This window comes from Apium graveolens, chromosome 5 (assembly GCF_009905375.1).
Source record: "Apium graveolens cultivar Ventura chromosome 5, ASM990537v1, whole genome shotgun sequence".
Classification (NCBI taxonomy): domain Eukaryota; kingdom Viridiplantae; phylum Streptophyta; class Magnoliopsida; order Apiales; family Apiaceae; genus Apium; species Apium graveolens.
In genome coordinates this window covers 113299502-113304015 of record NC_133651.1, presented here as the reverse complement: position 1 = coordinate 113304015, position 4514 = coordinate 113299502, and positions in this window count along the sequence as shown.

The following is a 4514-nucleotide window of genomic DNA, read 5'->3' as shown; positions in this document are numbered from 1 at the left end:
GTTGAGTTTGGTCAACTGGAAGAAGATTTTGGTCAACTGGAAGAAGATTGATGAGGAGATACAGAAAGAGTTTGAACTTGTCAAGGAGCCAGTTAAGTCAGCCATCCATCACTCTCAAGTCAAGCAAATTAGTTTGAATGAGATGAGCATGAACTATCTGGAAAGAGGACAATCTTCCTGCATCAAGTCTCCAAAGGCTGAAATGATTCTTAAACCAAGGGCAAACTACTCAAAATCATCCTTGAAGAATCCCTTGGACACTGTGTTTGAGACACCCAAGCCTGATGAGAAGAAGCTTCTGTCAAGATCAATTGTCTTCTATAAAGATCCAGCTGATTCAGTTTCTAAAAGGAGGATTGCTAAGATTTTCAGAAATGGGAAAGAAATTTGTGTGGCGGCTGGGCACCTTCAATTTGCTCATACAAAGAGGGAAGAAAAGCTAGATTGAAGCAGGAGAAGAAGCAGGCTGCTCTAGATGCTAAAAAGGCTAAACAAAAGAGAGAGCAGATTGCTATCTTGGCCAAGCTATATGCTGTAAATTCATCACAACAAGTTCCCTCTCAACCATATGAAGCAACTGAATCAAGGAAGCAAGTTGAAGAACAGGAGAAATCTCCAAGAAAGAAGCAATTGGCTAAAAGAACTAAAAGGAAACTGGGTATTGTTGACAAGGAATTGGAAGATCAATTTCCTAAGGAATTCACACCAGCTACAACTCTAGCATCAAAGCCCTCTGTGGTATTTGAAGACATAAAGGTGGTGGATCCCTACATGAATATTCATGGTGAACCTATTATGCCCAAGGATGAGCCAATAGAATGGGAGAACATACCAATTCCAGACTTCAATCTACCAATCCTTAGCAAGCCAAAAAGGACAAAGTCAAGAGCAGTCAAGAAAGTGAAGCTGTCACCTCTAAAATCCAAGTCTGTAGTTAAAACTCAGCCCAAAGTCAATAAGGGAGACTACTTGTACTTGTGTGACATCAAAGAATTTTCTGTTCTAAACCTCTATCTGGATGAACTAGATGAAGTGAGAAGTATTGATGCATACAGGAACCTACCTGAAAGGTTAGTGTTCAAGTACAAAAGAGGAAAGGAGATTCAGTGGCCACTTTACAGGATTCTTCAAGAGAGCCAAGCTGTACTGATTAAAGTTTATTCATCCTTCAAGAAGAACTTTGGGTTTAATATCACTGTAAGAAGACTAGTATTGAAGAAGATTGAAGAACTAAGGAGTATTAGAGCTAAAGATGCACTCCCAAAGACTCTTATCATCCCATACACAGGGAGAAGAGTGCATCTAAGGCCCTACTGGATGATGGAGTTCATAGATGACAAAGGGGTGAGAAGATTCTTCAGATTAGAAGACCAATTGAGCATCTCCAGCAATGAGACTCTCTTGGAAATGTAAGAAAAGCTAAATCTCTCAGAATCTGATGAATTGGAATTCCACAGGCAGCTCCAAAATCAGATTGATGAAAATAACAGAAAGTTTGGAAGAAGATCTAGACCTTCAAGAAACTAGAAAAATCTGCTCAGGCTAGAGGAGCATCTTGAAAATGACTGTGAGTTAAACTTTGTACATTTTGATTAATTGAAGCACTTTTTAGTATTATCTACTTTTCTTTAACGCTGTATCTTTAGGGTGTTTTGTTATCATCAAGTATCTCTTAATTTATGGCTACAATTCCAGTAGACATAAATTGGGGGAGATTATTATGCATATGTTGTGTACTTGATGATTACACAAACAAAACACCTAAGTAGATTTTACTTAGTGAAACAATGTAGCACTCGACGGATAATAATTATAGTCCCGAAGGATAAATCATTATAGTCCCGACGGATGATGACTTATTATCCATCGAGTGAGTAGCTTATGTAATAATGAGTCTATAACACATTTCTGCATACACCTTTGTATAGATTCTTTAGTAGCATATAAGTCATGTTGACTTTAACTAGATATGCAGAATAGGTTGATTAATTGTACATAGATGATGTCTTGTAATTATGCATAAATGAATTGAAGTCAAGTGCCAAAATAGCTACCGACGGATGATTAACAAAGCCATCGACGGATGATCAAACAGCTATCAACGGATGTCTAATATAGCAGTCGACGGATGATCAATGAAGCCATCAACGGATGATCATAAAGTCGACAGATGATCATGTACTCAACGGATAAAGAATTCGAATATCAGTTGACAGTGACAACTGGTCACATGCGTCGAAGTGTATGCAAATGGAATGAGGAAGCCTATTAACTGGGTAATAGAGAACAAAGTAACAAAGTATTAGACCCGATAGTTTTTATAATGATCCTGTCTTTTGACTTTGTAATCTTGGTAATATATAAACCAAGAAGTAGCAAATAGAAACATAGATCCGAGATACAAAAAATGGGAAACATTTGTAAGCAGAATTATTAGCATTTCTCTGTATTCTCAGTAATTCATATTTGTAAGAAGCTGTGAGCATTCTTGCACACAGAGTTCTCTCGATATAATATATATCTCTGGTGGAATTGTTTAAATCCACCAGAAAGTTTTTAAAGACTCTTGTTTTTAATTACTTGTGTTTTGATTCACTTAAGTTTTTATTCCGCATTGTGCTAATCAACACACTTATATTTATATTCGAGTTCGAACATTTTTATTTTAAGAAAAAGGTTCAAGAATTCCATTCAACCCCCCTTCTGTAATTCTTGCTATATTGTTAAGGAACTAACACTGTTCTAGTTCTAATACCTGCTTCAAGATCTCCAATAATCAAGTCAGGTGTATGTGCTTTAGTCCACTTCCTTGCAGATGGAAGGTGATCTCTAGAACTGGATGCTCCCCCATGATCCATGCTGTCTCCATCAACATTTTCTGATGCTCCCCCTGAAATTATGCTCTCCGAGTTGTATTCTTCAGAATTTGAGTTTCCAAAATTATCAGAACTTGGCCCATCAGAACTTGATGAATCAGAATTTGAGTTTCCAGAATTATCAGAACTTGGCCCATCAGAACTTGAAGAGCCTGTTCTAGGTTCTGATGTTTCTTGAGATGTAGTTGGATCTTCAGTATGCTCCCCCTGCACATGTACATTTTCCTTTGACGTAGTCACCACAGTTTCAATAACATCAGAGTTTAACCCATCAGAAGTTGCAGTATCAGGATTTAGACTATCAGAATTTACAGAATCAGAATTTAAAACTTCATTCTTAAATCTCAGCTGATCATGATCATTGAAATCTTCAAGTCCAGTAATCTTCTTATCATCAAAAGAGACATTGATAGATTCCATGACAACCCTTGTTCTTAAATTGTAGACTCTGAAGGCTTTTGTGGAAAGTGGATATCCAACAAAAATTCCTTCATCAGCTTTTAGATCAAATTTGAATAGCTGTTCAAGATGGGTCTTAAGAACAAAACACTTGCATCTAAATACATAAAAGTACTTCAGATTTGGCTTCTTTTTCTTCACCATCTCATATGGTGTCTTTCCATGCTTGTTGATAAGTGTTGCATTCTGAGTAAAATAAGCAGTCTGCACATCTTCAGCCCAAAAGTAGGTTGGTAACTTTGCTTCATCAAGCATAGTTCGTGCAGCTTCAATAAGAGTTCTATTCTTTCTTTCAACAACTCCATTTTGCTGTGGAGTTCCAGGAGCAGAGAATTCCTGCTTTATTCCATGGTCTTTGCAGAACTCTTCCATAATCAAATTCTTGAACTTAGTGCCATTATCACTTCTTATGATTTTCACAGAGTCTTTGACCAATTTATCCAGTTGTTTGATATGATCAATCAAGATAGATGCAGTTTCACTTTTTGTGTGCAAGAAATACACCCATTTTCACTTTTTGTGTGCAAGAAATACACCCATGTGTATCTGGTAAACTCATCTACTATGACCATAGCATATTTCTTCTTTGCAATAGACATGACATTCACTGGACCAAATAGATCAACATGTAGTAGGTGATAAAGCTCAAGAATTGAAGATTCAGTCTTGCTCTTGAATGGAGATTTTCTTTGTTTTGCCTTTTGACATGAATCACAAAGGCCATCAGGAGAAAATACTGATTTTGGCAGTCCTCTCACAAGATCTTTCTTGACTATTTCATTTATATTGTTGAAATTTAAATGAGAGAGTTTCTTGTGCCAATCCCAGCTTTCTTCAATTGATGCTCTGCTTAACAGACAGATTGCAGAACCATCAGAACTTGTTGAAAGCTTGGCTTCATAAATGTTACCATGCCTGAATCCCTTCAGAACAACTTTGCCTGTAGATTTGCTTACAACTTCACAGTGTTCTTCAAAGAAATCCACATGATAAACTCTGTCACAGATTTGACTAACACTCAGCAGATTGTATTTAAGTCCTGAGACTAGAGCTACTTTTTCAATGATGACATTCCCAAGATTGATATTTCCATATCTCAGAGTTTTTCCCATGTTTCCATCTCCATAAGAAACTCCTGGGCCAGCTTTCTCCACAAAGTCTGATAGCAGGGCTTTATTT